Source organism: Ambystoma mexicanum, chromosome 10, assembly GCF_040938575.1.
Source record: "Ambystoma mexicanum isolate Mex_15411 chromosome 10, UKY_AmexF1_1, whole genome shotgun sequence".
In the NCBI taxonomy this organism is placed as follows: domain Eukaryota; kingdom Metazoa; phylum Chordata; class Amphibia; order Caudata; family Ambystomatidae; genus Ambystoma; species Ambystoma mexicanum.
This window is the reverse complement of record NC_090932.1, coordinates 637,404,648-637,417,791: the sequence shown is the minus strand read 5'-3', so window position 1 is coordinate 637,417,791 and position 13,144 is coordinate 637,404,648.

The following is a 13,144-nucleotide window of genomic DNA, read 5'->3' as shown; positions in this document are numbered from 1 at the left end:
CAACTTGCTCAAGCCTTCTCACCTCATGTATCGGGTGCAAAGGCTTGATTTGATTTACATGGATAAACTGTTCCACTGCCATCTCACACTCCTTTTTAACTATCTTGTACACTACAGGGGTGACCTTGTCTATTATTCCAAAGGGCCCTTGCCATGCTGCAAGAAACTTAGGGGCCGATTCATGGAACAAACGTGCGCCGAAAATCCATGCGCAACAGGCGCAAGGGAGCGCAAGCGTGAGAAACGCAGTGCACGTGCACGCATGCGATTCAAGGAAGACACTGCGCGTGTTTCCCGCTGTCCGTGCGCCCAATCCAGCCATGGCGCACGCAGGCATACACGGCGTGCGCTACGGGCACAGCAAAAGCACACATAGCGCGGCGCACACAACCAAAGTGGGCGGAACAGTGGGCGTAACACGCAGAATGGGGAATAACGCGTGAAAAAGAAGGCGTAACTGGGGAAGTACTACAGGGAACTACACGGAACGCCCACACGCACGCGAACAACCCGTATTCATGGATCCGAATACGGGAAACCCGCGCATGGCAAAAGACGCACACAGGCATCAACGCGTCCGCCACACGAAGGCAGGCGGAAGCGTCCCCGCGCACAGTACAAAAGTGCGCGCAAACAACAAACACGTATATACAGCTACGATGAATGCCCCATTTGTCGCAGCACTGATCGTGGGACACCGCAGGAGGAGGAGAATAGCCAGGGCACGCATTTTTGCACCACGGACAAGCCTTTTTGGGATGCCTGACGACCAGGTCTATGGCAGGTATAGGCTTCCACCCCACATCATCCTAGACCTGGTCAGGGAGTGGGAAGATGACCTTACATCCCCCACCCTTTGCTCCCAAGCATTAAGCCCCTTGGAGAAGGTGCTCAATGTCCTGCATTTTTTGGCAACTGGGTCATTTCACCGGACTACTGCCATAGTGGGGGGGGTCTCACAGGCCACGCAGTCATGCTGCCTACACCAGGTACTGGCAATCATGACAGCGCGCCCCTCAGTCCGCAGGCACATATACATGCCCAGAACACCCGCAGAAAGGCAGGCCGTTGTCCTGCATTTTTTCAGGGTGGCACACTTCCCCAAAGTGCTCGGTGCCATAGATTACACCCATGTGGCCCTACGTCCACCTAGGGCCACTGAGCACATCTACCAAAACCGCAAGCACTGCATTCCATCAATGTACAGGTGGTATGCGATGCAAAGGGAATCATCACCTCTGTCTATGCAAACTACCCTGGCTCCACCCATGACAGTTTCATATACAGAATGTCCGCCCTGAGCCGGGCCCTTGAAGCTGGGCAGCATGGCGACACATGGCTCCTAGGTGAGTACAAATGCCCTTGCACATGCATGCAAGTCACACACAGACAAATACCCAAACCCTAATAATCTCAACTATTATCACCTCCCCAGGGGACAGTGCCTACCCTCTGAGCAACCACATGATGACGCCAATCCGGAACCCCACCACACCACCCCAGGTAAGATACAACGCTGCCCATATTGCAACCAGGGCCATAGTGGAGCGCACATTCGGAGTGCTCAAGTCACGTTTCCGCTCCCTTGACCGCTCTGGCGGGCAACTACTCTATGCACCACCAGTAGTGTGCAGGATCATTGTGGCAACATGTGTCCTGCACAATGTTGCAACACGGCAGGGCGTACCGGTGGACATGGTGGTGCCCCCACATCCCCAACCACAGGCACAGGCGCTGCCCATGGGAGGGGTCAGGGCACGTGGCGAGGAAGCCCGGACCCAGCTTGTGGCCACATTTTTCACCTAAACTCCCACCCCTGCGGAGTGCACACAGGCCTGGCACATACCAGGTGACAATCGATGATGACAAAGAGACAGTCAACTGTCACAACCCTACCACCCTGGGATAGTTGCCATGGAAGTGCCACATCGTCTGCATCCCTAGCTACTTAAACACAAGCTATCATGTGTGACCAAAAGACACACATATGACATATGACATGATATGGCCTATACACAAGTATTTCAAGGTGCGATGAAGCAGGGAGGGGGGAACAAGGGAAGACAGACAACGGTACTACTAGGCCAGGTGTCATTTAGATTGTGCAAGTGCAGGGGTAGGGGGAAGGGAAAAGTGCAAGGGGAAGGGGAGGGGGGGGAGTGCAGTACAGGGGAAGTAGACCAAAAAACAAATACATAGGTCAGCTGGTGGCAACTGCAAAGGTAAGTGCAGACAAGTGCTGGGAAGGGGGGGCTGTAGGGATAGAGAGACAGTACCGCAGTGCAGGGGTTGCCAGGGAGGCAGTGCAAGTGGAGAGTGGCTGGGCCAGGGACCGAGGTCGGTGAGAGTGGCCCAGTTGCAGATCCAGTGCAGTTCCAGTGAAGAATTCCGCAAGGGAGAGGCAGAGAGAAAGCAGAAGCAAAGAGGAAGGTCTTGAGGTGCTTCCCAAACCGGAGATGGTTCCCCTCAAGTTCAAGTGAGGCAGGAAGGCTGTTCCAGAGGGAGGGCCCTGTCGCGGAGAGAGATCTAGCCCCAGCTAGTTGCTCTGAGAAGCGGATGACCCTGACATGCAAGGTGTGCATCACACACACCTGCAAAACAGGCCATGGCCATCACTGTTATGTCACTCAAACCCTCCCAAACCACAACATGACATGGCAAGCAACACCCATACACCAACACAGTAACAATAAGGTACAAATTGCCATGTTCAAAATGTACAGTGGCATCAGACAATGATTGTGACCTGGAATCAGATGAAATGACAGACCAACAACCTCCCACCCAAAATAAGTCATTTCCAAATGCATTACAAGAGTTGTAGACGTAACATAACAATGAATGCCTGTCTACATGCACATTGTGCATTGTAAAATCAACACTGCAGCTTCTGTGTGCTGTGTTCTACTCCTGCAACACACTGCTCAGCGCACAGCACAGTGAACAGCCATTGTGTGTGATGAGCACCCTGAGCATCACATCTAAGCGACAGACCACATCAAAAAGCAAATTAGGCATGTACAGGATCCATAATTGGTCACAGAACATGTGCTGCTGGGACACAGTGGCCACCAGAAGGCAAACAGTGTACACGTGGATATGCAAGGGTGGGAGTACATGTAGTGCATCAGAGTGCAAGTGTGTGGGTCTGCAAGGACATGCACTCAACATATGCATGTGCACTCAAGTGACCATCAGTGTTCTCTACACATCACATGTGAACATTCACCATGTGTACACCCCAGCATGTCAAACCGCGACTATCCCCTTGCACCTGAAATGTAAACACAACACATGAACAGGCATTGATCAGCAGAACACAACATGTACATAGGATACCACCATTACAATGTCATAGTTCCCATCACACTGCAGGGCAAGGCAACTATCAACAACAACCCCCCCCCCCCTCCCTCACAAATGACCATGACCCACTGAACAACTGCACCTGGGTCATGGAGCCTTCAACCCTCAATTCCACCTGGCCACAGGATCACCATTACCCTTCGTCATCATCTCCCACCTTGTGTGTAAAAAGGTGCCTGCACCCTCAGAATCCACACTCATTTCCAAAATCACAAAATCCAAGCCATAAAAACAAACCAGAACACCCTCCAGTAGATGACTTGACGTAGCAGTACCTCACAAAGGCCAAGTACTACCACAAAGATGCAACAACCAAGGTAGCACAGTAAAACAATGCCACAACAGGATGTGAACCATGTGTGGTACATAACATAGGATGATGCACCATGAACGGATGTGTACTGTCACAGGTCCCATGAACAGGCGCAGGAGTGTCACGAAACAACCACCCCCACTGTGTCCCGGGTGCCTGCAAGGTCAAACTCACACAGGCCCCTGAGACCCTGGTGGGGAAGGAGGGTCAGGGATATGCAGTCGGGACAGGTGTTGGCACACTGGATAACTGGAATGAGTGGTTGGAGAGGGGAGGAGGAATGACACATGAAAGTAGGGAATGCACAAAAATGTACTACCTGCATGAACACATACACAATCCAAACAAACTTGGACATCATTGTCATGGCCTTCTGTAGTCCAGGCTTAGGAGTGGAATGAACCAACCACCCCCTCTAGGGTTTTGGCGCCTGCAAGTTCGGGGCTTACACAGGCATCCGCAACCCCAGCGGGGAAAGAGGGTTAGGGAACGTTGCTTGGATAGGTACGGGAAGCAGGAACACCGGGTAGAGGGTACAGGGTTCAAAATTGCATAGGAATCTGGGTGATTAGGGGGAAAAAAACATACCAAATTGAATCACACATACATCCATGCATTAGTGCACCCCCCAGCAAGTCTATGCAGAGCAGTTTGAAAGATAAACAACAAGACACTTAGCTCTGGTTTTGAGTGCTGGCCTCCTGCCTGCGCACTCTCAGGTCCGGTTACAGGAGCACTGCAATGCTGCAAAGAGAGCCACAGTCAACAACCTGTACATGCCAATTACACAAAAACACACCACCAAACATGCCCCATAGCAACAAACTATGCTACAAACAGACAATCTGGTGTAGATGCTTCGTACCCATATATAACATCACCCCTGTGACGGGTCATACACAGTCAATGCAGTAAGTCAGCCGCCGGTGGGTGCGTGGCAAATGGAACACCAATGTGTCACAATTCACACAACATGCAATGTTCCCTGGGTAAGCAGACAGACCCATATAGCAAGCCATGACTTCAGAGCAAGTTGCGTACCACCATGACCGAAACAAAGTTGGCAGTGCATTCATCATAAAGTACATGCAAATGAAATGCACTGCACCCGGGTATGTCCCTTGCTGTATGTCCCTGTGAGCTGCCCCTTTCCATGTCTCGGAAGGCTACATGGTTGATACAAGTGCCTTCATGGACCTTGATGTACCGAAGGGTATGTGCCACTGCCCCTGCAGGTGACCCAGACAACCTTACAATCAATAGCCATCAGTGCACCAACACATCTGAGCTGCATTGTGTGCTTCAACACCAATATCCGTCTAAGCTCACCCTCAGTGCTGTGACTAAGCCTGCATGTGCAACTCGCCTGGTGCAAGCTTTGCTGTGTTGTGGCCCCCCTGTGCTGCTCACCTTGCCTGGAGTTCCTTGGAACACGTCAGCAGTTCTAGGATGTAGGTCTGCAATCCCTGTGCCTCTGCTTGTGCACACATGTGCATGTGGGCACCAACAAACGTGTCCAGAATTCTGTCGTCCAATGGGCCATGTCTGCTGGCAAAGGTGCTCTGGAGGCTCATCCCCCTGCAGAAAGGGCATGAAACAGATGATTAATGCTTCAAAGTCATCTGTGTGTGTCTCTTCAGGCATCTAATTACTTGACCATGTCAGAGAGTCACAGCATAAATCACACCATCAGTCCGTCTTTCACATCCAAAGTGTGGAACACTATCTACAGCATGAATTGCAACAAGCATGTGTACAGTAAAGATAAGAAACATACTACACAATGCATAGAAATTAATGTACACATTAATCATGAAACACCCCATCTAGCAAAAGCTTAACAGTGGACAATAACACCAACATCATCCCCACTAGGGGTGTAAACACAAGTCACACAGCACCAGACATGCCACAGATATGACAGTCCAAAGCCCTTGTGTAAAAGTTTGTGACACCAAACCATCCTTGCGAGCCCATGGATAAGGGAGGCAGGACCCCAAGCACCAAACACATACACAAGACAAGCCTGAAGGGCCCAGCTGGAACAGACAGTGGATGCCTTCAAAAGCCACAAAGCACTGCACTGTCACATGAAAGCACAATAGACAAGCAATTTTAAACTATATTAACTAATTACACTAACTATGGAAAACCTACATTACCTAATTAAACTATCTATCAAACAGAAACTTAACTAACTAAGCTAAAAGAAAAATCAAAAATTGCCACATATGACCCGGGGGGAGGGGAGGCACCCAGGAGGGGGGAGGTATAAGGTGCTGCTCAACATCCACATGCGATGATGCTGAGCCAAAAAACCTCCATGGGCTCAACGCCTGCACAGCCCGACCTATGTGGGAGATAGATGGTCGTCCGAGTCTGGCTCATCCTGGACAGGAGGACGTGGCACAGTAGCCTGGCCACGCCTAGCCGCAGCTTGCCCCTCATTGGCAGCATGTCTGCCGGACGGGTGAGCCTGGTTCTGTGTGGCGATGTGACGTAGGTCTGCATGCAGAACCTCACGTGATACACGTGCTTCCTCTTGCAAGGTAGCACGTGTAACACGGAGTTCCTCCTGCAAGGCCTGGCTGGACAACCGCTGCACCTCCCGGCAAGCCTGTAGCTCAGCTGAGATGGTACGCTCAAGCTGTGCAAACCTCTCCTCTGCCTGCTGCCTCTGGGACATCATAAGGACACTCAGAGTGGATCTGAGGGAAGCATACTCCTCCCTCAGGGCATCCATGTGCGCCTCTGCGTGAGCAGCAATTGCTTGACGCAGAGACGACATTTCAGCCTGGCGTGCCCTGTCTGAGGCCGCCATGCCCAGCCTGAGCGAGCGGGCCATGGACCGTGCCGTCTGCTGCTGGAGAAGTACCTGCCTAGCAGGGGGGAGCACAGATCGGGCCACACGCTCCATGCTCTCAGCGATGTTCTCCATTGCTGCCCCCTGCCGTTCTGAATTGGCAATCATGTCTTGCTCCCACTCAGTATACTGCGGTTGCGCGCGGCGACCGCGTTGCCGGGCTTGACCCTTGCAGGACCCAAGGACCGGGGGTCCTCGCTGTGTTGGCACCGCCCGCAGCTGCACGACTACATGCCCCCGTCGACGTGATGTCCCAGGCACATCACTGACTGGTGTGGAGGGTGACCCTGCGTCCCAATCCACCACAGGCGGAGGAATCAAGACTGTCTGATCCCTCAGTGCAGGTGTCGCAGACAGAGGAGTGTCCACATCAGAATCACTCACCCCTGACACATGGACTTGATGCTCATCCAACTCAACATGGACTTCCGAGTCGTCATCAAGGCTGAACTCATAGGCAGCCAGAGACAAGATGGACTGTAGCACTTGGGGGTTTTCGTGGCCTACCATCCCACGACCCCCACTAGTGCCGGGTTGATGTAGTGGTAACAACCCTGTGTCTGGCATGACAACACCATCCTCCGCCCCCATTGGGTCATCACCTGGAAAATAGAGAGAAAAAAGGTCACTACACATGTCAGAAGCACACAACACACACACACACCGACAGCAAACGCATCAGGCAGACATGTGACACACAACATATAACCTGGCATGCATGCTGGGTCAACTTTGAATTGCTTCTGTGATCAGACCTGTTGAAAGGTGGCAGTTTCCATGGAAGTGGGTCTATGCAGTGCAGAAAATGTGTACGCCACTCACTAACTACATGTACAAGGACTCCATGGTGTGTGCCAGGAAATGTGAAGGCAGTGCAATGTCAAATTCAGACATCACGTGCATTGTGCATTCAATGTGTACCATATCTAGAAGCCAAGCACCCCTCCACCCCAGTACCAAAGCAGGGATGCCTAGCATGGTATCAAAAGGCTGACCATACACCTGTGTATTGACAGGCAGTGTTGACTGGCATCAACAGCTTAATGTGATTCAAGTGACAACACTGCAAATGATGCTGGGACAGTAAGCAGGACACATGATGAAAACTCTGGATTCCGCCCACGTGTGAAGAAGACACAACAACAGTTGGACTGAGTCATTGGCCATTGAACAGGCTGAGGCCTGTGAGCCACACAGATTGTCAGGCCCTAAACATGTGTGCAACGCAGGACTGAGCCACAGTTGACATGGGAAGGCTGATGAGATGGCAGGCAATGTAACCAAGGACTTGTTTTACAGTGATCATCCAGTCAAGGACACATAGGGGCATGCGTGCAATGCACATGGAGCATGAATGGGCACTCATGTCCCTGCGGGACATCTGACCTATGCACAGTACAAGTGAGATACCCTGCATCAAGTACTAAGGCTGTACCACACGGCATATGTTTGGCATATTCTACGCTGGAAGTGAACATCTACACAGGACGCATGAACAAGAAAGTACACAATGGCAAGATTGATGAACACCAGTTCAAAGGTGGAACTGGGGTGCAGAGTGGCGGAGGAGGGGCAAGGGTGCATGCCTACATGGAGTCCCCGCATGCAGGCAGAGGAGACATGCATGACGGAAGCATTGCATAACTTACACATCATAACCATGTACACGTCATATGTAGCGACAATCATGCACAACACATCCCACAAGTGAAACACACACGTCCTCAACAAACACGCATCAACACTCACTGGACTGGGCATCAAAGTCCAGCATCTCTCCCACTCCTTCGACCAATTCAGGTGGTATGAACTCCGCAACACGTGCCTCATGAGGAGTGAGCTCTTCCTCCTCTGGTGCAGGCCCACCGCCAGTCACCAGAGTCAAGTTGTTATTAGAGGCACGCTTAGCCTTAGTGCTGCGTTTGATGTCATTCCAGCGCTTTTTGCACTCTTGCGCCGTGCGCACCTCATGGCCAAATGAACTGTCATGTTGCGCAACATGCTTCCAGTGGGTGTCACATTGGGCAGCCGTAGTCTGACTATTGGCACCCACTAGCATGTCACTGCTGGGGCCTCGCATGTAGTCCACGAGGAAGTCCAGTTCCTGCTTACAGAAAGGCTTCTTCCTCGACGTGCAGGAGGTCGTGGCTGTGTGTGGGGTCCCAGCCTGTGCTGCAGGTGCAACCTTCCTCCCCTTGGACTGTGGCACAGACCCTGGCTGGCTAATGCCGCCCTGACCAGTATGGCCAGTGGGTTCGGTGGATTGAGCCAAGGGAGTGGCAGGTGGAGGGATGACCAAAGGCCTGACTTGTGTCAGTGGCAGCTGGGTGCCCACTAATGGACCCTGCACAGCAACATCAGCTGTGGCAGGGTCATTGACCGCAACGGTCCTGGTTGGCAGACTCACAACCGGGGTGCTATTGGGTGCATCTGCTCCTGCACTTGCCAACACCCGGCTGTTCGGGGCAGCAGATGACATGACTGCCCCAGGGACACATGTCTTGGTCTGAGCAGCCCGGCCTGCCCCTATGGTTTCCCCCCTGGCCTGTTGGAGATCTACCAAGGGCTCTTCAAGTGCCAACGCAGCCTGCGCTGGCAGACCCGAGCCTGGGTGGCGGTGTCCACAGCTGCACCTGCAGCTACCACTACCCTTGGGCCCATGGCAGTCGATGGAACGGACTGCCGGGTCACACGGGCGCCAGTGCCAGATGCAGAAGCTGCATCCCCCGGAACCACAGGGGGTGGTGGCATGACTGCACCGACACATGGCACAACATTGTGCTCAAGTGGTGCACCCCTGCCTCTTCCCCCTCTGTGGCCGCCCTGGACACCCTGGAGTCCCCCTACTCCCTGGTCACCACGGCCACATCCCCGACCACGCCCGCCACGAGGAGAACGCCCAGCTGAGGCGCCCCTCACCTTTGGTGGCCTCCCAACCATGGCACAGATGTAGTAGTGCCGGCACAGATGGAGTGGTGCCAATGGGAGGTGTACACCACAATTGAACTGGGCAATTGGGGTGAAGGGGGTGGGAAGCAAGATGTTAACAGCCCCCCTGCACCTGCAAGGCTGTGTGTGACCCTGGTGATGTAGTGACGGGTCACGCAATGCTCAGGCACCCCAAAACTCTGCACGCAACCCTGGGACACGCAGGCTACTATGACATTGAAAATGGGTGCGATACACAGGAGCACCCGCAGTGGGAAAAAGAGCGTGTGCGACTCACCGTCTGACTAGCGCGATGCAGAAAAACACACGTAGCCAATACCCCCGCCAAAAGAAGAGATACGTCCTTGATAGCTGTGAAGTTGTGATGGCGCACGAAACAACAGGAAGCAGCAACTGCTGGGCCCGCTCACCTTTAACCCGTGCTGAGGGAAACGCACGCACGCGGCACGTCACTTACGCGCATGGGCCCTTTCCTCGTATTACACACGGACGTGCAGTTTTTCACACGCGCTGAAATGCCCATGCACGCTTGTGCGCGTCACGTCACAGGGGCGCTTGCTCTTGAGGGGCCTTCTGTCCAATGAAATTGAGTATGCGTGCAAATGCAGACGCGCTTACGCGCTAAGGGCCTTTCCTCGAATTACACGCTGACGTTCCGAATTTTCACGTGCCAAATCATTCCGTATCAACTGGCCAGGCGTAAGCACATGGAAGACCACGCTCCTGCCCAGAAGGCCGAACTACTGCCCCCCAGAGCCCCGAGCCCGCTCCCACCTGCCATCTGCTGCTGCCTGACTACCTGCTGCCCACGTGCCCTGCCATTTGCTGCCTGCACATCATCCACGGGTGCTGTTGCTGTGACCACCCCTGCTGGAACCGAAGACTCCCGACTGGGATTCCATCGCTCCACAGACCAGCCCCAGGACACAGTTGCCCACCCACTCCTGCCTCTGGGTTTGTCATGTCGGGCACTGCAACATCTGGCACCACTGACAACCCCCGGCCGGAGAGGCAGAGGGGCACCAGCTTCAGTGCCAGGGAAGTTGGTGTCCTGGTGGAGCAAGTCCTGGGGCAATATGATGCCCTCTTCGGAAGTTCCCGCGCCGACAAGGAAGGACGGACTCGGATCTGGACTGACATCGTGACTGCCATCAACGCGGAGGGGGTGGCAGTCCGCGACTTCCAACATGTCAAGAAGCGCTGGGAGGACTTCTGGTCCAGGACCCTGAACAAGGCCTGGCGCCTCTTGAAGGCAGCGGAGGCCAAGGGGCGCCCGGGCCACTTGTCGGAAGATCAGATGAGGGTCCTGGAACACATATCCCCAGCGCTCCACGTCCAGGTCCTTGAGAGGCAGACCCGTCTGGAGTCGAGCGGTAAGTGTACATGCATCCTGATTGTGAGCTGTGTGTGTGGTGATGTTTCAGGAGTGTGCAGGTTGCACATCTGTTTGTATGTGGTCGAGTATGGGTGGGGGTGTACAGGGCCGTGAGGCTAACACATGGGAGGGCTGTAATGTGTGAGACATGGATGGTGCTTGTGTGTGTAGGCTTGCATGCCAAATGCAGTTGTGTGGGCACACATGTTTGGATGAATGTGTATGTAAGTAGACATGTTCGTGATGTCACGCATGTATGTTGTTTTCAGCTGCATGTATCAGCACTGTGTACATGTGCATTTGTGTGTATTTGACAAGGGTGCAACAGTGATGCAACATGGATGCATGTGACAGCGGGATGTGGAAGCCTGATTGGCAGATGTGACATGGATGGCCATTTGAACACTGCGACACTTGGCAGAGGTGTACACATGCATACAAGTGTGGTGGTGTGTGTACATGTGTGGTGCACTTCCTGTGTTGCATGTGATGTCTGGCTCAGCTTTGCCTGCTCATGCTGTTGTATGTGTATGGATGGTGCTGGCAGTTGCGATATGGCTGTGGTATGGCTCATGTGTGCGAGTTGAAATGACATGTGTGTTGGGGATTGTGATGGCATGTCTGAGGTTTGCCAATGCCACTCATGTACAACTGTCATGTGTGTATGTGTCCATTGTACAGTGCCCTGATACCTGTGTTTTATTTCTCCCTGTCTGCAGCGTCAACCAATGAAGAGGGCGGAGAACGTGCTGTGGAGCACAGCGGCGGGGATCCCACCGCCAGCCGGAGACGCAAGGCCCGGCTCCCCTCCCATGTTGTCATCTCGTCGGGGAGTGAGGAGTCCGGTGCTGCGTCCCAGGCCGCAGCTGCCAGGGGGGAGGTCCAAGAGGCGGAGGTTGGAGTTGGACTCCTCGGCAGCAGAAGGGGCAGCTGGGATCCCACAGGGCCCAACGGGGGAAGATGCCACGGAGTCATCCAGGTTGGTGGGGGGTTTGGTGGAGGAGGAGGCCGTGCAAGCAACAGAGATGGGGTCTGGGGGTGGGGATCCAACTGGTGCTAGTGGTGCAGTGCAGGACCAGGGACAGGAGGCAGCACAGGCCGCCGCGGAGGTGCCTGTGTGCAATCCTGTCCCTGATCCTGTCCCTACATCATCTTGCACCAGCAGGGATGCCTACGTCCAGACCCGTTTTCAGGCAGGGGATGAGCGAACGACAACTGGCCTTCCTCTGCCTGCGGACGTGGCTATCCGGGTCCGGGTTGAGCCTGTCCTGACTGGTGTGGCATTGCGTCAACGGGCCAAGCGAGGTGACCTGCAGTATTTTCATGAGGAGACTGCATGTCATCTCGAATGGCTCGTTGACCACGTCAGCCTACTGGGACAGTTCACCCAGGCCGGATTCCTCCAATTGATGGGGCTTGCTACGACCCCCTCCTCAACTGAACCCCCTATGCGCCAGTCATCCTCCATGCCATCTTCCCACCCATCAGTCACCTGGGTGCCCTGTGGAGCTGGCTCTGATGGTGCGGCCAGGCTGGTGGAGGAGGCATCCCTGCCACAGTCGGGAGTCGGACGTCCAGCAGGGCTGGCCACATCAACGACTGCACCCCAGCCGGCGGAGGATGTGCAGGCAGCAGGAGGCAGTGCACGGGCAGAGGCACAGCAGCAGCAGCAACGTGGTGGGAGCCATGAAGGCTCGGGGCCTTCAACATCGGAGGGGCAGGCATCAGCCGGAGGGCAGGAGGACCCAGGACAGAGAGTGTCTTCCGTGTGGCAGCGGTTGGGCCATGCCATAGATACGGAGCAGCAGCGGGCGGAAGAGGCACGGCTCACAATGGTCAGGGCGGAGAACTCCATGCGGAGGGCCCTGAGGCGGGCCGAGTGCCTCGAGGCAATCCGCAAGGGGTTGGAGGTGGACACGTCGACGGCCCTGCGGACCCTCTGGGCCATGGAGCAGGACCGCCTCCAGGACATTGAGCCGTCAGACTAGCCCGCTGCCCTTGTACATAGTTATGCAGTTAGTGTTAGGTTTCCTTTGTTTTTGGATTTATTTTGGACCTTTTGGACATTGGCCACATTTTTGTATATAGTTTATTTTATTAGTTAGTGTTATTAGATAGGTTTCATTTCTTTTGTTGGGATAATGGACCCTGGCTTGTTCGTCTGTACATAGTTCACTGTTGGATTTTCTTTTTCTTTCACAATTTACCCATGGAGCAATGGCTTTCAATTATTATTTCCCATTGGATTTTCTTTTGTGGACTGTGACTTTGGACACCA